This window comes from Pan paniscus, chromosome 4 (assembly GCF_029289425.2).
Source record: "Pan paniscus chromosome 4, NHGRI_mPanPan1-v2.0_pri, whole genome shotgun sequence".
Taxonomy (NCBI): Eukaryota; Metazoa; Chordata; class Mammalia; order Primates; family Hominidae; genus Pan; species Pan paniscus.
The window spans coordinates 94808047-94831501 of record NC_073253.2 but is presented as its reverse complement, the minus strand read 5'-3'; the positions used below and the strand labels follow the sequence as shown (position 1 = coordinate 94831501).

General features: G+C 34.0%; 1 pseudogene; it reads left to right on the top strand.

The window, feature by feature from the left end:
- Nucleotides 1-8960: 8960 nt before the first annotated feature.
- On the top strand, nt 8961-10372 carry LOC100995651 (elongation factor 1-alpha 1-like; annotated as a pseudogene).
- Nucleotides 10373-23455: the final 13083 nt, after the last annotated feature.

Below are 23455 nucleotides of genomic sequence, written 5' to 3'. Positions count from 1 at the left end.
CGAGGTGGGCGGATCACGAGGTCAGGAGATCGAGATCATCCTGGCTAACACAGTGAAACCCCGTCTCTACTAAAAATACAAAAAAATTAGCCGGGCGTGGTGGCGGGCGACTGTAGTCCCAGCTACTCCGGAGGCTGAGGCAGGAGAACGGTGTGAACCTGGGAGGCGGAGCTTGCAGTGAGCCAAGATCTCGCCACTGTACTCCAGCCTGGGAGACAAAGCCAGATTCTGTCTCAAAAAAAAAAAAAACAACAAAAAACATGAAAGACAGGTAGACTAGGGGTTATGAAAGAAGATTAAACCATTCTGAGCTGGTGAAAGGCAAGAAACTGATATTTGTTAGTCAAAATATTAGTGTTTTTTCTTAATCAGTTTGGATGTGGCCTTAAATGTTAATGAAGAATAATCTAGACAGCCTTTAATTTAAAAAATCATTGTGTCTTGTAATACATTCCAGACCAAAAGTAGTAATCTTAGTGTAAGCTTTTGGACAGCTATGACTAATTTATTTTTAAGTTCCATTGAGAAGGTTTAAAATTTTTATTTTTTATTTAAAATATAAAAATGTAAAAATAAAATATTTCCTTTTAATTCTCTTTCCAGTGATATTTTGTCATAAAATGAGAAAGGCAAATTACAAGTTGAATAGAGGCTTCCCATTAGCTCATTCAGCTACTATATATCTCAATTTTCAAAAAAAAATCATCAGTAATTATATTTTGTTTTGATAATGATAGTTGTTAAACTGTCTCCCCCAGAAGAAAAACCTAGCAAAACAATTCTAGATATCCTTTCCTTGACAGGAGAGGCTCCAAAAACAAAATTATGCCATGATAGCAGGAAGTACTTTTCACTGTGTGTCTTTTAAAGGTAAAACAGTGCGTGAAGCCTAGAAAATTATGGTCATAAAAAATTGGAAACTTTTCTTATTTTTGCCAGCCAAATTGTAAAACAATAAAAATATTTAAGCAGAATTTGAATCAATCAAATGTATAAAATTATAATGCAGAAACAGGATTTGTTAATCTTATTTTAAATCTAACATAGGAAAGTATTAATTTCCAATAGTTTTGTTACAGCAAAAGTATGGATTTAATCAGTGAAGTGTATGTTTCATATAACATGTATGCTATCCTGTCGATTGGATTGTTTTCTGTTTACTTATTTTATCATCCCACAAGTTAAGCTTTAGGCTGGTAGAGGATAGGCATCATATAAATATCTCATACACAGCAATGTTTTGTAAACCCAATTTCCTGCAATAGTTCCAAACGTAATACTTCCAAAATAATGTTTTATTTTTCTTTAGCTTCTAAGCTGTATTATCATTGTTCCCCAGAGATGTCTATATTCCTTCCAAACAAGTTTCTAGGTTCTATGTTTTCAGTCATATGACTTCCTTCTAAAAAAAAATATTTATCTAAGCTCCTTCTCTGACATTCTACAAAATCAATTTATCCTCTCCTTGAACATCCATTTCAGTCTTATCCTCAACATAAAGCCACTTTGATCCAATAAATCGTTTACTTCAAATGCAAACACACACTGTCCACTCTGAAAACTTATATGACTTTATGGTACATCTATGAGGTTACTAACTGTTAAGCTTTAATTAGAGTTATCTGTGCACATGTCTGCTTTGCCATAATAAACACATACTCAGTGTGTATAGGGATTATGTCTTAGATACCATGATAGTGGGGCTTCTCAATTCCTATAGAGTATTCACTGGTGAATTTTGATAATAAAAGTAGATAATATTATAGAGATTTAAGGAAAATTTGACAGTAAAAACTGATTCTGCTTTACTGCCACAAACCTCTTTGTACCGAAGCTTGGTGGTAATAAGGGTAAGAAGGGTAATCTAAGTAACTGCCTACATAAATTTAGCGATCCCAGATGAACTTGCATAGTAAACAAGGAGAATGAGCTGCTTCAGTTTCTCAATTCAAGGATATTTGTTCGTTTGGTTTTAGACACAAATGCCAATAAATAAAACAGGAAAACCCAATGCACATATGCAGTCATATCTACATTAACTTGGCCAGAGAATGTGGAAGAAAGGCTAGATTCTCAAAATCAGAAACTCTCACTAACATAAAGACCAAAAGTAATTCTTATATCCTTAACTCAAATTAATTTATTACCTCACTAATTTGTCTACATCTCTACAGTTTCCCAAAATCTTCTCTAGCGCTTTCACAAAGAGTTAGATGAAAAGTGGGTTCAACTATATATTCTGGCTTACTTCATTTACCTTTCATTATTGTAAGGTGGGGCAGAGGGTAATGAGCATGTCCTACATTTACTTACATCTTTGGTTCTAGTACTACAATAATTGAATTTCTCCTTTCAAATGAATACCTCATGAGGTCCTGATGTGATTATTATGCATTGCATACCAGTATCAAAACATCTCATGTACCCTATAAATATATACACCTATTATATACCCAAGAAAATTTAAGATGAAAAAAATTATAGAAAATCTCTCCTCACATATTGAATTGCCTCAATTCTTTGGTCAAAATAATACAAATGATTTCATGATTCTATCATTTTTTTCTACAGGATTTGTACCCCTTTGCTTATAAATCCTAGTGACCTGAATATACTCAGTTTTTAATATGCTCAATAAGTAATTTTTATTAATTTCTTTCCCTTCACATAAAGGAGGTATCCATCCCTGAAAATCCAACCACCTACCCTATAAATAACTGACATTATCTATAATGTTAAAGTTAATAATTCTCGATATTTATTATAACTATGCATGTGTATTCACACACACACACATATATTTTTTTTTTTGCCTAAGTAATGAGAGACTTAACATATCATATATAGAAACAGAGCTGTCCCAGAATCTGCAGGAACCAATCCAGGAAGCCAAGCCACAAACCTGGTAGCAATCATCCCAAAACAGTCACTGCTTAAACAATAACTAACAATTTCCCTCATTTTTGTCCCAACTTCCAATTTAGGACCAACTAGAGACAACCAAATATATTCCCCTAATCAATCATGACAGTTTCACTCCCCCAACTGCATCTTCTCAATTAGCACATACAGCCTGCTGAACGTTTGATTAAGTACTTTAGCAATTATTTGCTAGTCTTTTCTAACCTTGTATAGTGAATACATTTATTATTTTAATGCTTTACAGTGTTTCTTAGATATGGTGTGTTTTTCATCTCTTTAATTATTTACCAGGACCTATCACTTGGCTTACAAATAGTAGGTGCTGAGTAAATCTTGGTTAAATAATAAACTAGTATTGTTTGCCTTATTAATCATTTATTTTATGATATTTTGATAGCTGTGGCAATAGCCTAATAAAATGAACTTACGTGATACCATTTGGTTTATAAAACATTTTTTGATTAGAACTTATTTGTTCCACTGTCTTCACTGAAGCATGTGATTTGTAAGTTATCTTATCAAATATATAAATGAAGCCTTTTCTTAAGATTAATGAACTAGTTGCTTATTAGATATGATGATCACTACAATCAGTGCTATCCTCAATTTTAAGCTTAATTCTAAGGCTTTATATTCCAAATATATTCAGGTATATGCTCTTTGCTTGTTTGGTTTTGTGCTTGTGTTTTTGAATTGTGTTTTTCATGCCTTGGATATCTCGATGTGCTTATAAATTATGCAGTACAAATAGACATCAGTATGCTTATTGATAAAATCCTACTGGCTATTTCCATAAGGTGGCTTTCAAACTTACGGGGTTTTTTTAGCTCCTGCTTATAACTAAAATCTTCGTAAGTGATATTTTTGTGTTCTTTTTGTTGCCTACTGTTATTCTCTTCAATTTCACACATCTCTTTCAAGTGCATACAAAAGGTGGGGGAGATGAGAATGACTAAAATAAAAACAATTAAAATATAGTTTCTATGTGTTTTCTAGTAAAAACATCATAATCTTTGAAATTTCACCTTATATTTAAATCTTTCATTTTTCATTTAAGCTTTTTACATATTTTCTGTTTTAATGCTAATATAAATGTGTTGGAAGTTTAAAATAAATGTCTCTTATAACAAGTCTTAATTTTTAACATAATTTCAAGAATCTAATATATTTCTAGTTTAGAAGTATTGCTTTTGTTGAAGTTACAAATGCTGATAATGATAACGAAGCAGCTTCAATAAAAGATGATCTAATAATTCTTTGTGTTTTGGAACAAACTTAATAAATTACGTTACAGCATTCACAATGCTTAGGTAGTTGTTTTATTTTTTTCCCAAAGTTCTCCAATACTTTATAGTCACTTATTTTGTAGTAAGAGGATTGTCCTTGTAGGCAAATCTAAAGTATCATTTGCTATGTATCAGCATTTTCTTTATTTCTCCTTTAGGAGACGTTCCTTTTTTATTTTGTGATAAGGCAGAAAAATAGAATGAGCCCAAGGGTGTTATTTAATTACATGCTTTCTCAGCTACAAATCAAATAGGTCACTTCCCTCTGAATGAAACCATGATGATAAAGGAAGATGGCATCAGAAATATTATCAGAAAAATGATAGTCAAAAGGAAATTTGTCCTGAGACCAGACAAATTAAGATGAGTTTTCTATCTCCACTATTAGCAACCAGTAGGAGACCCCTCTAGGTTTACCGCCCAGCTTAAGCCAATAATAACATTATTTTTCCTATGAAATCCATGTCTATTCCCTAATTCATATGGTTGTAACTTCAGTGGAGGTGTCAGTACAATAAGTTTTGTTCCCATGGCCACAAATGACTGCACAAGTGGCGACTTTACCAAAGACAATAATCCATTTCCCATGATTTAAAATTGGTATTAGATGATTAGTATCTAAAAGATTATAGTTTAATTTGTGCTGGTGCCTTCAAAAAAGCAACTTTACGATGTATGCCTTATAGAGCAATGTGTCTACAGTACTTGAACAAAGTTGCAGAACATAATACAGGTTACAGCCAAAGAATAGTGATGTAGCTAAACATTGAGAACCATAAATAAGATTATCTTGAGTTACTGATGTATTTCTATTTCCTATTTCAATTGATTTCTGAGCTCTGGGTATATTTTGGCCCATTGATTTTTGAATCCTCAAAATAAGAGTTTTTCTACTTAAACTCAAGTTGTTTTTTGTTATTTACAGAATGTTAATATAGACTCAGTGCCACATATGCCAATATAGCCTTGGCCAGAGATGAGCTACCTTTGCATATTAGACAGTGTAAATATTTATTACTCAAGTTCACATAGCCTATGTAAATATCCTAAAATATAGGATACATAGAATATTCAAAAATACATTAAACTCTCAGTTTCTCAAGGTCAAAGACTTTGCAGAGCAAGTTTTATTTTTAAATATATATTCACAAAAGTATACACTGAAAAGTAATATATACTCATCTACAGTATACTCATATTTACTAGTTAGGGAATCTTCAGAGTATCAAGTAGTTAAAGAGGATATTATTTTCCCTATTTTTAAATTACCATGCTAAGTGACTTATATAGGGTCATGTAGATAATTGGCCTCTTCACAGCATGGTGTTCTCAAAGTAGTCACACATCTTACAAGGCGGCTGGCTTTAAGACAGAGCATGTAAAGTGGTTAAAGGTGGAAGCTCCAGATCTTTCAACATGTAATCTGAGCATTTATCCAAGGTGACTTTACCACATTCTATTGGTTAAATCAGGTCACAGGACTTGCCTTCTTTCAAAGGAAGAAAAAAATAGACTTCAACTCTTTAAGGTAGAAATAATAAAGGATTTGCATGCATTTTCAATTTATTGCTCTAACAGACTGGCATGGGCTCAGTCATACCAGGATCTTAATACCAAAAATGGGGCTATTAATTTTAAGGATGATCGTAATCAAACAAAGATCTCCCTACTCTACAATAGCATATAAAATACTTTGAATTTGATCTTCTTGAGTAAAATAAATATTTTGCACAGTTTTGAAATATATATGGTATTATTAATACTAGGTGTTAACAATACTAATAAATGTTATAACTTACAAGGCACTGGAATGCCAAATAACCAATTTCCTGTAGCACTTTAGCTTTCTAAAATTCTACATTTAAATGAGATCTGGCCCATTATATATTTACCTTACTATTTCAAAAGTGGTTTTACTATAAGTAAATAGTGTACCTACTTCTCTAAGGGCTAACTATAGAATAATAGGGTATTTAGCAAGAAATGAAATGAGAGGCTAAAATACTTGTCTTGGTCAGGTATCATGTGTAAATAACAAGGTACTTATGAAAATTACTTCATAAGAATCAATGGAAGAAAACATAAAGTACATAAATTATTGGTGATATAGTAGTAACTGCTCTGAAAAAGAAAACTTGTCTCTATCATATAGGAGGAATGTGCCACTACAAATGGAACTTCACTGCTATTCCAGTATCAGTAGGATAGGTACTAGGAGTTGATTTTGTAGTGATGTTTTAAATTTATGAAGTATAGTATATATTTCCCAGGAGGTGGAATGGGGGAAAGATTTTAGAACCTAGCCTTTGGCCAGGAAAATTGTATTTGTTCAACACAAACATATATGAAAGGGTTTAACATTACGGGAAACTTAATTGGTAATTGTTAACAGAGCTTCAGTGTCAAAAATTCATAGAAACCTCAAAGCTCATCTCTAAAATGTTTGACCCTTGTTTTTAATCTCTCTGAATTCTGACCCTCCATCTAAAATAGCCAAACAGAAACACTGAGATGTTCCATTTTCACCTAAAAGTTGGCATTTTGAAAACTGAATTCATAATTTTCTTGACAAAACAAATTTCAGGGTTACCTTAATTATCCACTCTTTCGTTTCAGTGTAACTTCTCTTTCAGCCATCCCTTTCTTTTTATTCCTACAGCTAATGCTCTGTTTCATGTCCCTATACGCCAGCTGAAACACTGAAATGAGATGGTCTATTCTTCCAACTTAATTATTAGGACACATTTGCATAGTACTTTATTGGTTTTGCTGAAATAATAATTTATTATATGGGATTCATACAACCTACCTATTAGACTCAGGCTGCTGAACATGGTATATTATGCTGTTAGGTTCAGAACACAAACTTTTCTTCCAGTTTTAGTTCACACTATATACGCAAACCATTACCAATAGGAAAATTGTCTATTTTTTTTTTTTTTTTTTTTGAGATGGAGTCTCACTCTGTCACCCAGGCTGGAGTGCAGTGGCGCAATCTCAGCACACTGCAACCTCTGCCTCCCGGGTTCACGCCATTCTCCTGCCTCAGCCTCCCGAGTAGCTGGAACTACAGGTGCCTCCCCAACCACGCCCGACTAATTCTTTGTATTTTTGGTAGAGACTGGGTTTCACCGTGTTGGCCAGGATGATCTCGATTTCCTGACCTTGTGATCCGCCCACCTTGGCTTTTTAAAGTGCTGGGATTACAGGCATGAGCCACTGTGCCCGGCCACAAATTCCATTTTCTTTCTTGTATTTGTGTGTTTTTTAACAGTCTTCCAACTCTCTTCTCCTAAGGATCATCTTCCTCATGTTCTATCTCCTCAAATTACCAATATAAATCTATTTATTCTTTAATGTTCCTTTATCATCTCTCTTTGCATTCCATCTCTACTCCCATGTCCAATTTCTCTCCATGGGAAGCTGTTCTTCTCTGCAAGTCCTAGCACTTATTTCTGCATCTCTTTGATAAATGTATAATGCTTTGCTCTCTTCCACTTCTTTTGTTGATTCCTTTTCTTCATGTCTTGTCATTTCAGATTGTAAGAATGCTGAACACATTCTTTTACTGTTTTATACTTATCTGTGTACCATACGGTGCTCAGAGGTGTTGGTTGATTAATTAGATGCATGTAGTTCACTGAGACACAATAATATCTCTTGGATTTATACAAGTAATAAACAAGTAGGGACTATGAAATAAGTTTTCTGCTCTGCATGGACCTAACTCCAAGTATCACAATAAAGTAGAATTTGGGTGGTTTATAAAAAGATCAGATGCCAGACACAGAATTAAAGTGTTGCGTATGTAATGCAAAATAATCAATGCAAATGGATGACTAACAGCAAGATGTTGACTATTATAGGAAACTGTTCACTGGCTGTAAATCATACTCTAGGAAAACCACCGCAAATCCTTTTCAAAATACCCATCTATATCTAACAGGCAAACCATCAAAAAGCAAGAAAGCTTAGAAAATGTCAGGATGGGAGGTACAAGAAGGGGAAAATGTGCAAGAAATGTTTTTCATAAAAAAAAGGTCTTAAGAGAAATGAAGTCTCTGTTTTGTACTATTTTATAGAAAGTATTATACAATCAAGTATGATGCAAAGTACTGGGGAAACAGGAGTCAAAATAATGATTTTTTAAAAATGTATTTTTGTAGTTCTATACATTTTGCTCTTGTATTGAAAACCTGAAGATATAGTCATCCCTATCACAGTATAAAACAGTATGCAAAGGACCTTCCCTGAACCAATAGTATAGACGAAATTAAAACAAACATAAACAAAGTCAGGTAAAAGTTAACAATGGATTTTTTTCTTTTTTTTTTTCAATACAGAGTCTTGCTCTGTCGCCCACACTGGAGTGCAGTGGCCTATCTCGGCTCACTGCAACCTCTGCTTCCCGGGTTCAAGTGATTCTCCTGTCTCAGCCACCTGAGTAGCTGAGATTACAGGCATGTGCCACTGTGCCTGGCGAGTTTTTGTATTTTTAGTAGAGACAAGGGGTTTTGCCATGTTGGCCAGGCTGGTCTCAAACTCGTGACCTCAGGTGATCCGCCTACCTTTTATGTTGACACAGTTATAAGTCCATGTCTATAATGTGGAGATAAAATACTATTTAACTAAAAGAAGTATGCCATACACAAGATTGCCCATTTGGTCACAGAGTTTGATCGCCCAAGCAGACTGATAAAGCAAAACAACTCATTCTTTTCACAAGAGGTTTGCTGTCAGAACACAGATGTCATGAAAACCACCCCTAAAACCAAAGTGGGAAACAAAAAGACTAATATCAATATCAGTGTCATTGGTCATGTAGATTTGGGCAAGTACACCGCTACGGGCCATCTGACCTACAAATGTGGTGGAATCAACGAAAGAACCATTGAAAATATTGAGAATGAGGCCACTGAAATGGAAAAGAACTCCTTCAAGTATGCCTGGGTCAGTCTTAATAAACTGGAGAGTGTGAATATAGTAAACTGTCGAGTGTGAATGTAGTATCATCATTGGTATCGCTCTGTGGAAATTTGAAATCAGCAGGTATTATGTGACTATCACTGATGACCCAAGACACAGATACTTTATTAAAAATCTGATTGCAGGCATATTTCATACTGGCTTGTCCGGATTGTTGCTCCTGGCCTTGGTCATTTTCAAGCTATGTTTTCCAAGAGTGGATAAACCCATGAGCATGCTTCTCTGGCTCACACACCGGGTATGAAACAACTAATTGTTGGTGTTAACAAAAGTAGAATCCACAGATTCCACCCTACAACCAGAAGAGATATGAATAAATTGTTAAGGAAGTCAGCCCTCACATTAAGAAAATTGACTTACTACTGTCATAAAGTAGCATTTGTGCCAATTTTTGGTTGGGATGGTGAGCCAAGTGCTTGCATGCTTTGGTTCAAGGCATGGAAAGTCACTGATAAAGACAGCAATGCCAGTGGAACCATGCCGCTTGAAGGTCTGGTTTGCAAACTACCACCAACTCACCCAGCTGACAAGCCATTGCATCTGCCTTTCCAGGTTGTCTACAAAATGATATTGGTACTATCCCTATGGGCCAAGTGGAGTCTGGTGTTCTGAAACTGGCATGGTGGTCACCTTTCTTTGAGTCAATGTTACAACTGAAGTAAAGTCTGTTGGAAGGTACCATGAAGCTTTGAGTGAAGCTCTTCCTAAGAACAACGTGGGCTTCAGTTTTAATAATGTGCCTGTCAAGCATGTTCGTTGTGGCAATGTTGCTGGTGACAGCAAATATGACCTACCAATGGAAGCATCTGGCTTCACTGCTCAGATGATTATTCGGAACCTTCCAGGCTAAATCAGTGTTAGCTACACCCCTGTACTGAATTGTCACACTGCTCACATTGCTGGAAAGTTTGCTGCACTGAAGGAAAAGATTGAGCACTGTTCTGGTAAGAAGCTGGAAAATGACCCTGAATTCTTGAAATTTGGTGATGCTTCCATCATTGATATGATTCCTAGCAAGCGCATGTGTGTTGAGACCTTCTCTAACTATTCTCTTCTGGGTCATTTTGCTGTTCGTCATATGAAACAGTTGCTTGGGTGTCATCAACGTAGTCGACAAGAAGGTTTATGAAGCTGGCAAGGTAACTAAGTCTGCCCAGACAACTCAGAAGGCTAAATGAATATGATACCTCTACCTACCATCCCAGTCTTAATCAGTGGTGGAAGAATGGTCTCAGAACTATTCCTTTCAATTGGCCATTTAAGTTTAACAATAAGTCTGGTTGATGATAACAATGCATCGTAAAACCTTCAGAAGGAAAGGCAAGTGTTTTGTGAACTATTTTATTTTTGCATTTGGCAATTTTTAGTTATTAGTTTTTAAAATCCATACTTTTTAATAGAAACAACTTGACAAAAAATGTATTGCAGAATTTTGAGACCCATTAAAACAAAGCTTAATGACAAAAAAGAGACTCATTTTGAGAAATATGAATGAAATATCAATTACCCATTTCTTTGTCAAGAATTGAATGGTAACTCACTTTTAAAGAAAAGCCAGCACATCTGAGACTAAGGATGCATTTTAATAAAATAACAGCTTTTTCAAAGAAATACAACATGATTTAAAAGTTGAGTTTTCAAGGTTTATTTTTATTTTCTCAATCTGTTGTAGTTTCTGTCAGATGTCATGGGTGACGTGGTGTCTGTGTCCCAGAGATAAAGTGAAATGAACCCGAGTCAGAGATGAGAAAGGGTGTCTGACAGATGATGGGCACTTGGGCCCTTGTGAACCTTGACTATGCTCCCTTTGGGAGGCCATCCCAGTGCCAGTTGGAGTAAATCCACACTGTCCAAACTGTCAAGAGCAGTTTTGTGATATGTGCTTCACAGAGTCCCTACAGCTACAAATGGAGACTTGATGCCCTGTGCTCTGAGAAGCCTGATCTTTAAATTATTCTGTTTCAGCCCACCCTTTATAAGTTTCTATATGTACTAATGCAAAATAAGAAGAGCATAATTTCCCCAGTTATACTTCTGTGGTAATAACATGCTTTATACATTTTTAACCTTCCCTGATATCACTGATTTTCACAGTGTATCTCCTGTAAGTCAAATACATCATTTATGTTCAATTTGTTAGATATGCAAGCAGACATCATTCAGCATTCAGTAAAATATATATTTTGAATCTGTGATAAAATGAGCTAGAATTAGGAATGGAAAATACATGAAGGCTAAATTGAGAAATGAAAACATAAGTAAGTTTCAAAACTAAATCCAAATAAACCATGCCACTTTAAAAAAGAATAATACACCTTCCAGATAAGCTTTGGAACAGAAAAAAAAGGCTTATTTTGAAAAATAATGAAAAAGAACAGCACTGAAGAAGATGTCAAATATTACCAATTATTAGCTATATAGTTAATTAAATAAAAATAAAGCGTGCACAAACACAAAACCTGCCCCAAACTATCCAGATAAAAAATTAAAGAAAATGATTGTTATGCATTCACAAAAAGTAAAAAATAAATAATGCCTGATTTATATGTTCTATGCAAGAAATATATTGAAATCTACATGAGACAAGTTATACTTCAGATAAACACAGCAAGCAATTTTTATAACCCACATCATAATTTTAGTTTTTTGTTTTGTTTGATTTTGTTTTTTTTTATCAGTGAACTTCTAAATACACAAATAGGCATGTGATAACAGTTTAAATTTATCCATGGAAATGGATGAATAATATGAAATAATCACACGGGATACTGGCTGTTGGACTTTTTAAAAAGTTGTAGTTAGAATCAATATGAACTCACATATTAAAAATGCTAATTTCAGAATTAGGAATATTTCTGCATTGATAAAGTAGGAAAAAATGGATTTGACTTATGTTCAGGGAAAATTCTAAATCAATATACTGTTGTAAAATTTGAAAAGCAAAGGTATGAAAATACATCATCTCAATTAGACATTAACCTAGCCTCTTTGGGAAATATCAAAATTAGTTTCTTCTTTACTTACTATTTAATTCACTGAGTTCATCTTTAAATTGATCATAACTCTATTACAAAATAAGTTTAAATTTTTTTGACTTTTAAAACACTTACCCTTGGAACATCTATCTGAAGAAACTGTTTTAAAGTAGTTTTTTTCTTTTTAGAAAAGGTGGTTATTTTTTCTGAGATGAAAGAATTTGGGGATCAATATACACAATTTTCAATCTCTTGAAACTGTATTATTTTTGAATGGCATGGTCATAATAACACTTACATCTGATTACTTATAAGTCTTTTATTCAATCTATTCAAGTCTCTATATTATTCCATACTTTCATTATGGGGATTTGGAATTGCTCACATTGGAAAAGCACATGCCAACTCAGGAGTGAATTTAGTTACAAATGTGAACACTAGCAGGAAAGTAGGTTTCCATTTTTTATAAGAATGGACCTTTGAGAGCAAACCGTATTTATTGCTATTCATCACATAATGAAATGGAAATTTTGGCAAAACCAAACAAGTAATATACTAAATTAAAGCAATAGTAACTAACATTGTTGATGTATTTAGGTACTAAGTTCTATAGCTATCAATTATTATGTGTAGAATCATGTATTTATATAAAATTTCTATATAGTAATGAATATATAGTTTGAAATTAAAATAATAATGCTTAAGGTATTTCATAATTTACAAGTGTCATATTTCATCATTAATATATAAGTAGATGTTTGCTAAACAAATCCAAACTTTAAAAAATATATTTATTTCCATTTAATTATCCTCTACTAGATTAAGCATCTATTTTTGGAAGTGGTACACATTTATTTAACTTTCCTATATCCCTTAAATAAGTAAAGACAGATATATATAGTCTGGTAAAAAAATGAATAGGGCTTGTAAGTAACTCTTTTATCATAAAGAGGATAAAGTTTGAAGGAGGATTCAGTCAGTTTATTTCTAATACAATTAGGAAAACAAAGAAGATAATATTTAATTTACAGGACAAATATTAATAATGTAAAATGTCTTCTAAAGGCTGTTGCAATGGAAATTGGTAGAGTATTTTATTCCAAACAGGCAAACGTTTATGAAGCAAAATATTAGCATAGGCCATTTCATAGGGTAATCACCATTGCATCCCCTGCATCTGTAAGAGTAACTCATATACAGTAGATACTTAATATATATTCGATAATTACTAAATTGATAAATATATGCCTTTTTCCTTTCCTGAGACACAATATCATATGTCTTTACTTGTAGCCAGTTTTCACTTGATAGAGGTTTTACAGACTATTTACAGGCCTTTTGGGTCATAAATAAATTGTGAACTTAAAAAAGAGAGAGAGTTTATGTTTTTCAAGGTGGGCCTTTGAGAATGGAAAAAGGTAAAACCATCATAATGATGTAACTATATTTCAATTTATATTAGACATAATATCAATTTGAAGAATGTGTGCTTTGTTAAAAACCCCATGTATATTTACAATAGAAGAATTTGACACATTTTCTGATAGTCTTTGATATTCTTCACATTTCTACTCCTTATACTATGAAAAATATGACACAACACATGCTAAAATGTTTGCCCTAGTGTGAACAGCATCTATATATATAGATACTAGCTATCCTGTAGTCAAAAATTGTTATTATTTTATTATTATTGTACTTTAAGTTTTAGGGTACATGTGCACAATGTGCAGGTTAGTTACATATGCATACATGTGCCATGCTGTCGTGCTGCACCTGTTAACTCGTCATTGAGCATTAGGTATATCCCTAAAGCTATCCCTCCCCGCTCCCCCACCCCACAACAGTCCCCAGAGTGTGATGTTCCCCTTCCTGTGTCCATGTGTTCTCATTGTTCAATTCCCACCTATCAGTGAGAATATGCAGTGTTTGGTTTTTTGTTCTTGCGATAGTTTACTGAGAATGATGATTTCCAATTTCATCCATGTCCCTACAAAGGATATGAACTCATCATTTTTATGGCTGCATAGTATTCCATGGTGTATATGTGCCACATTTTCTTAATCCAGTCTATCATTGTTGGACATTTGGGTTGGTTCCAAGTCTTTGCTACTGTGAATAGTGCCGCAATAAACATACGTGTGCATGTGTCTTTATATAGTCAAAAATTAAAACAATTCCAGAAAGCAGTCACCATTGGAATGTGGAAGAAGAGATTCTAGCTCTGGGGTTGTTCACACAGGCAGGTGTGTAACTGGGACTAGAGAGGATATAATACTGAAGGTAAGTAAATGGCAACTAGAAAATCTGCCACCAGCTGAAAAGGACAAGTGCTCATGGTTAGGTCTCTAATCTTCTGGTAAATGAGAAGGCACTTTTATCAACAAGCATCAGTTTAACTCTTTTTAACCTTATCTACTCTACTCCATAAATCAATTTCTTTAGAGAAAGACAGATGAGAGATCAATAAATGTATTCTTGGATATGTGGCTATGCTTTGTCAGAGGAAGGCAGAGAGCCTTGTCTGACAATTATTCAGACATAAATATTAGATGATTTCCCACTATGTACAAAACACCTTTCAAATATTTGGATAAAAATCTGAAAAGAAAAACAAGGCATATATTCCTGAAAATATCTGAGAATATTCACTTAAGGTCATGGATAAAATGTCATGATGGTGTTCATGATAATGTCCTCCTAGCAGAAGGAGATAAACTCTAAGGAATAACAGGGGAGTGAACATGTAAATCCCGCTGGGGCTTTAATTTGTATTGTAAGATGGGAAAATATGGAGAATCCTGATGAGCAGTGATGTGGTTTACCTTACTTTTTAATAGAATCGTGTTGGCTGCTCTACTGAGAAAAGACTGTAGAGAGCTACATTTGGGAAGCAAAAAGAGCAGAGAGCAGAGTTTTGTAATTGAGGTATGAGACACTGGGAAATATGGAAATAGTAAGAAGAGGATAGTTCTCGATATAGATTAAACCTTAGGTCAAAAGGATTTGTGGAGGGATTGTATATAAAAGGAATCAATATAGTAGATCAAGACTGAATGCAGCAGGGAAGAATATTTCCCAAAAGATAAATAGGGATGTGGCTACCAGAAGAAGGAGCAATGATGCTTAGTTGCCAGAAGCAACAAATGTCCACAACAGCTCCCGAGAAAGCTCAATAGACATAACACAAAACGAGAGGAGGCCCGTTATCACCACCGCGACACAAGGTCAGGAATGGATCATCAGTGGAAGCCATTTGATATTAATGTCTGGGATTTGTACTACAATTTCTTAAGTTTCTCATACCCAGGAACTTGGTTGATTCTACCATATATGTAGGACTAATTATACAAGACTTGGCCATGTAGTACTTTCTGTTGGTAAACAAGGAACTAAAAGGCTGGAAAATAGTAAAGGAAAATACAAAATGTGCATGGTATATCGTTTAGCATTTATAAGGAAATAAGAAATATTAATGACTAGGCCAATGTTAGTTTTACCTTATTGCTACATACTCAATGCTGGTAACTGACCCCGAGCAACAAAAGTTCCTGATATGGTTTTCTTTTTCCCCATGAGTACAGAAAACAAGACTGCACAAGATCTTTCTCTAGTTATACAAGAAACAAGAAATAAGTAGAGGAAGTAGAGGCATTGTTTCCATTCTAAACGTTCTAGCCTGGAGCAAATCAAAGTATTTCAGTTAAGATTTAATCAGAGACTAAAATGAATTCAGTAAATGTGAACTGACTTTCTAACCGAAGGATATTATTACCATGGGGGTAGAAGTCATAATACATTTTAAAACACACATATTTGAAATTCTAAAATACTTTATGATGTAGAATAAAACAAAGTATTTTCTGAGTGATATTGTGCTCTGCATAACAACATTCAGTCAATAACAACCTGCATATATGACAGTGGTCCCGTAAGATTATAATGGAGCCGAAAAATTCACATCACCTAGTGACATTGTGTAGCCATAGTAATGTCCTAGTGTAATCATTTTTGTGTGTTTGTGTTGATGCTGGTAGAAACAATATTAAATAAACCTTCTGCCAGTCATATAAAAGTATAGCATGTACAATTATGTCTAGTACATAATACTTGATAATGACATCAACAACTATGTTACTGATTTACATATTTACTATACTATACTTTTTTATCATTATTTTAGAATGTACCCCTTTTACTTATTAACAACAACAACAAAAGGATACTTGTAAAACAGTCTAGGGCAAGTCCTTCGAGAGGTATTACAGAAGAAGGCATTGTTGTCATAGGCAATGACAGCTCCATATGTGTTATTGCCCCTGAAGACACCTTCCAGTGGGAAAAGATGTGGAGGTGAAAGACAATGATATTGATAATGCTGAACCAGTGTCGAGCTAGTCTAATGTGTATCTTTATGTCTTAATTTTTAACAAAAATTTAAAGAACAAAAAATTAAAATAATATGAAAATAGGAAAAAAGCTTATAAAGATATAAAGAAACATATGTTTTTGTTTTTCTTTAACAAAAATTGTATTTATTTTTAAAGCAGACTCTTTAAAAATCTTTATCCAAAGTGAAAAGTAGCTTTTAAGAGGGAAAAGATGATATATTTTATCATAATTTGTCTAATTATCTACATGACTTTAAATATTTTCTATTTATTCAGAATAAATATTCTCTTGCAGAGAAAAGTAAGCCCAGTAATAGTTATATTATTTCAAGAGTATCAACTATACTTTCAGAGTACACTTATTTTATTTTTACTAACTTTTATTTTAGTTTCAGGGGCACATGTGCAGGTTTGTTACATAGATCAAGTGTGTGTCAGTGAGGTTTGGTACAATGTGTTTATGTTATATGCTTTGTTTGATATGTTGGCTCTGTGTCCCCACACAAATCTCATCTCAAATTTTAATCTCCATGTGTTGAAGGAGGGACCTAGCAGGAGGTGATTGAATCATGGGGGCAGTTTCCCTCATGTTGTTCTCATGATAGTGAGTGAGTTCTCAAGAGATCTTGTCGTTTAAAAGTGTTTGGCAGTTCCTCCCTCACTCTGGCTCTCTCCTGCCGCCATATGAAGAAAGTCCTTACTTCCCCTTTGCCTTCTGCCATGATTGTAGTTTCCTGAGACCTCCTCAGCCTGTGAGTCAATTAAACCTTTTTTATTCATAAATTACCCAGTCTCAGGTAGTTCTTTATAGCAGTGTGAAAACAGACTAATACAGTGTTATTACAAAAGAGTCCAAAAGTTAAAAATTAAAAGTTTATAAAGTGAAAAAGTTTCATTAAGTGTAGGTTAATTTATTATTGAAGAAAGAAAGTTTTAAAAATAAATTTAGTGTAGGCTAAGTGTACAGTGTTCAGTAGTATACAGTAATGTACTAAGCCTTAACATTCACTCGTCACTCATTCACTGACTCACCTAGTGGAATTTCCAGTCTTACAAGCTCCTTTCCTGACAACTACTTTATACAGGTGTACCATTTTTTAAAATCTTTTATACTGTATTTTTACTGTGTCCTTTTAGGTTTATATATGTTTAGATACACAAATACTTTGTATTGTGTTGCAATTGCCTTTAGTCTTCATTATATTTATATGCCGTACAGGTTTGTCACCTGGGAGCAATAGGCTATATCATATAGCCTAGGTGTATAGTAAGCCTAGGTACATAGTAGGCTATACAATCTAGGTTTGTGTAAGTACACTCTACAGTGTTTATAAAATGAAGAAATCCCCTAACAAAATAATGCATTTCTCAGAATGTATCCCCATTGTTGACACATGACTATATATGCATAAAAATAATTTTAAATGAACTATAATTGTGTGACAGAGTATATTCTTCTCGGTCAACTGGAAATGTTAACAAATTAACATAATATTATTTATCTAATTTAAATTCTATTTCAAATAGTGACAATATCAAGATTTTGCCTCATCTTAAACCCAGTAACATGTTAAGACAGTAATTGGAAGAATATGTATGTATAACACAAGGCTTAGCAAGCAAAAACACTGCTGAATACATATTGCAGTTATTAATATTTGTCTACTAAGTGACAGGAAGTTTAACTTTTCTCATTTTTTTCCTAAAATTTCTTTTCATTTTGATTCTTTGTTAGTACTCACACAAGCAAAAAGATGCTCTTTGTGGTGGTCTTGACTTTGTTACAGTGTTAATAATTCATTCAAATCAATTCCAAAATCTTCTGATCTCACTCTTTATTATCTGTAGGCATCCCTGATGTATGCTACTTAACTGTAAGAGCAGATATGCAGGCTGGGTGCAGTGGCTCATACCTGTAAACTTTGGGAGGCCAAGGCAGAAGGATCACTCTAGCCCAGGAGTTTGAGACCAGCCTGGACAATGTAGGGAGACTCCATTTTTAAAAATAATTAAAAAATTAGCCAGCTGTGGTGACATGCGCTTATTGTCCCAGCTTCTTGGGAGGCTGAGGTGGGAGGATTGCCTGAGCCCAAGATGTCAAGACTCCAGTGAACCCTGATCACACCACTGCACTCCAGCCTGGGAGACAAAGGGAGATCCTGTCTTAAAAAAAAAAAAAAAAAAAAAAAAAAAAGCAGATATGTGTGACATAGTAAGTGGGAAGACAGTCCCAGCTAAGTAAAGCTCTGAAGCAACAACCACTGAGAGTAAAGAATGCACTTAAAAGATACGCAGTCTACAAGTTCCCTCCTGTCTTTTAATAAATATTTTTATTAATATGTTGGAGTTGTACATAGTTATGGGGTACATGTGATTTTTGATACATATGTACAATGTAGAATAATCAAATCAGGATAATTAGAATATCCATCAGGTCAAGAATTTATCTTTGCTTTGTGTTGGGAACATTACAATTATTCTCATTAGCAATTTTGAAACCTACATAATTTCTCCACTTTACTATTAAATACTAGAATGTATTCTTTCTATTTAACTGTATTTTTGTATCCATTAACCAATTTCTCTTCATCCCTCTCCCATTCCCTTCCCAGCCTCTGATGACCACCATTCTATGCTTTACCTCCATTAAATCTACTTTTTCAGTTTTCACGTAATAACGAGAACATGCAGTATTTGCCTTTCTGTACCTGGCTTATTTCACTTAACATGACACCCAGTTCCAACCATGTCCCTGCAAATGACAAGATTTTGTCCTTGTTTATAGCTAAATAATATTCCATTGTGTATACATACTACATTTTCTTTATCCATTCATCCATTGATAGACACTTGGGTTGATTCCATTGCTTGGCTATTGTGAACAGTTCTGCAATAAACGTGGTAGTGCAGACATATCTTCTATATACTTATTTCCTTTCTTCTGGAGGTATACTCAACAGTAGAATTGCTGGATCATATGGCAGTTCTATTTTTAGTTTTCTGAGGAACCTCCATACTGTTTTTCAAAATGAATGTACTACTTTACATTTCCACCAACATTATGTAGGTGTTCCCTTTCTCTGCATCCTCACTAGTATTTGTTATTTTTTGTCTTTTTGATAATAGGCTTTAAACTGGGGTGAAAGAATATCTCATTGTGTTTTTGATTTGTGTTTCCTTGATGATTAGTGATGTTGAGAATTTGTTTATATGCCTGTTAGCCATTTATATGTGTTCATTTGTGAAATGCATATTTGAATCTTTTACCCATTTTTAAATTGGGTTGATTTTTGCTAATGAGTTGCTTGAGTTCTTTACATATTCTGGTTATTAATCTCTTGTCAGATGGATAGTTCACAAATATTTTCTTCCATTTTGGAGGATTTATCATCATTTTGTTGATTGTTTCCTTTGCTGTGCAAAATTCTTTTCAGCTTGATGTAATTTCGTTTGTCTATTTTGGCTTTTGTGGCCTGTGCTTGAGATTTTACCCCCAAAAATCTTTGCCTGGCTAAATATCCTGAAGTGTCTCCCCAATGTTTTCTTCTAGTGGTTTCATAGTTGCAGTATATGAAATCAACATACAAAAATCAGTGGCATTTCTATACACTGCAAGAAATCAATCTGAAAAAAAAGAAAATGGCTAGACATGCTGACTTACATCTGTAATCCTAGCACTTTGGAAGGCCAAGGCAGGAGGATCTCTTGAAGCCAGGAGTTTGAGACCAGCCTGAGCAACATAGCAAAACCCCATCTCTGCAAAAAAATTTTTTTCTAATTATCTAGGCACGGTTGCATGCACCTTTAGTCCTAGCTACTCAAGAGGCTGAGGCAGTAGAACACCTTGAGCCCAGGAGTTTGAGGCTGCAGTGAGCCATTATCATGTATAACTCTAAAGCTAACTGTATCTGTAAATGACTTTCTAGGACTCCTTTTGTAAAAAGTGTATAATCGCTTGACTTAGGATTAGTATCCTCCAGAAGGTGAACTATTTAAGTTACTAATTTATTCACACTTGTTTAGAAAATGTGTGTGTGTAAAATGGTGGATGTACATAATGATTATATAAAGTAAAGAAATATCAGGAAAAATAAGCAAGGAAAAATTGTGCTTTCAATATTTGCATACTGTAGGCATATTTAATTTTCTTTTTCTTCTTGATTGGAGTCGTGTGTGTGTTTCCCGATGTGCACTTTTGTTTTATTCCTCAGGTGTATGCCAGCTGCTGGGTTGATAAGACTATCAAACTGCAGCTTGCAATTAAATTTCAGGCATGAGAAAGGAAGTTACAAAGGAATGCTAGAGGAATGAAAAGATTCAACAAATCTGAACAAACAAATTACTATAATTAGCTAATGGACAACCACAATTTTTTATGCAAATATAACACTTCAGTGTATACCCATAGCTTGTCCTCCATTCTCTTATGCAGTATGGAGTTCTAAAATCTTACCATGGAATTCTCAAGTAAAATAAGCCTTTGTAGTATTTATCAATTAATAGTAGATTTATTTTTTATCAACCAATACTAGAATAATATTTATCAACGAATATTTATTGTAATTTATCAACTAATACTAGAACAGACTGCTTCTAAATGCATCTTCACTATGTCTTCAAACACTTACAGCGCATATCTCATATTTTAACCTCTTTAATGTCCATGCAGCTAGAGAAGTATTTGCCTAAAACCATATTTGACGATTTAAAGATCAATTTCCTCATGTTATCCAAAGGCTTATGAAATTCATTCAGACATATTTTTTATATCCTAGGATGGATTACTTAGAATTCCATGTTAATAATCTAGATAGTAAATAGAGTAAACAAGTGATAAGTCTTTCTTCTTTTAATTTCCACTGACGTGAGTGTGGGAAAGTTTGAGATTTTCTCTTTATGTTTATTAGTCTTCTGGGTTTCTTTAAATTCTTCATAGCCCTTGCTAGCTTCTTTTGGAATGTTTCTATTTTTCATGTTAAATTGCAAGAGGTTTTAAAATATTATCTATATTATTCGATCATCAGTTTTAGATATTTCAAATAGCTTTTATCAATCTATTTTTATGCAACTTATTTATACTCATTACAGTAAATCCAGGCAATAAAGCAATTTGAATAGAATTGCCTTTTCTTGAATAATGAGAATATGAAGAATATTGCTTGTTGGCTGCTGAATAATCTGCATATTATAAAGAGTCAGAATCAAAATATGTAATCTACAATATGCATTTTTAATATGTGAATGTGGATTGTAAGCAGAATCACCTTTAGAGACAGAAGAGAGGGTCCATGCCCTGGGCTTTATGCTCTAGGAATCTCACTGTCGCCCTCCTTCAGCTGAACCCTTCCCCATGGAGTAAGGAGTCCCTCCCTATGTCCAGAACAGCTGCCAAACCCAAGCCTGACATCTCCTTCTAGCCCATATTCTGGGCATTTGTGATCTTGATGTTTGCTGTCCAAATTGTCCCAAGTACTATTTCAAGGCCTAAGCAGGCCTGTTCCCTGAAACCATGCTAAAGAAAGGCTGTGCTGCAGATGAGGGCACTTCCAGTTTTGCAGAATGGCCACATGGAGGTGGATAGAGGTTGGATTTGAGGCCCTCACAGTGCAATGGAGCTGGGAGTATAAAGAAGAGAGTGTAGGCCTGGGTTAGGTCTTGAGGGATATCTTTACACCACCATTTCTTTGGTGAAAATTACAGGGCTTAGAATTTGAAAAATTCCAAGAATTTCAAATTCTAAGACCCATTTCCAGGTCATTATGAAGACATCAATTCATTTTATTGTATACTTTATTACTTTAATATATAACATTTAAACATGTACTCATTTGGGTTGTTAAGTTCAATTTATACCTACAATTCTACTATACCTATCTGTAGATAATAGATTTTCTTCTCAACATATGGTATTTTAGTTTGTTGGAATTCCAAATGTTATAATTAATTAACTTAACTGCAAGTCCGATGATTACACTTGTGAATTCTCTGAAATATTTAAAGAAAACCGAATTATAATATTACACAGGTTTTTTCAGAAAATTTAGAAGGGGACACTTCCAAGTTTATTTTATAAGAATATAATAAGAATTATATTGTTTTTATAAGAATATAAAATATTGTATAAGAATATTTATAAGACTAGAATAAGAATTATATTTATTTAGAAAAATGAATATGATGTGAAAATTTTACAATGATAAAGCATTTTTAAAATTTTTACCAATCTCTCTCCCCATAGAGAAAAATCTAAATTTCAAGCATGAACAAAGGTCCACTTAGAGAGGGACCCTCTAGCATTGCAACTCAGTTTTGAAGAGGTGGTACGCAGGTGGCGCTTGACTCTCAGGAAAGGGCCAATAGCACTGGAATCGAAGGTCTGAAAGAGGAGACACTGCTGCTAAGGAACAAACCACTTTTTCGGTGGGGATCTAGGTCCCTAAGAAGAGAGTACTGCTGCTATGCCAGCAAGTAGAAACTATAGTTGCCACCGAGGGGACTCTGGAGTTCTGTTTACAGAAACTTTGAGCTTCTATGAGTCTTCCAGGAAAAAAAAAAGGGGGACGGGGTGGTGGTGGAAAGTAGTCCCTCTCACCTTATTGTTTGTCATGCTGAGAAAAACATAGCTTGCAGAGTCCAATTTCCAGCATCACAAACAGAATAGAGAAGGTTAAATACGTAAATAAAAGGCAATAAGTTAATAACTAAAAAAAATATGGAGGAACTAGGATACTCACAACAATAGTGAAAAAAGAAAAATGTTGAAGGATTTAGAATAACTGATTAAAAGACTTACTATAAAGCTATATAATCAAGAAAGCAGGTTATTGACATAAGGCTAGATATTTTAATAAATTAAACGAAATAGAGAGTCCAGAAACAGACCAAGGCATATATG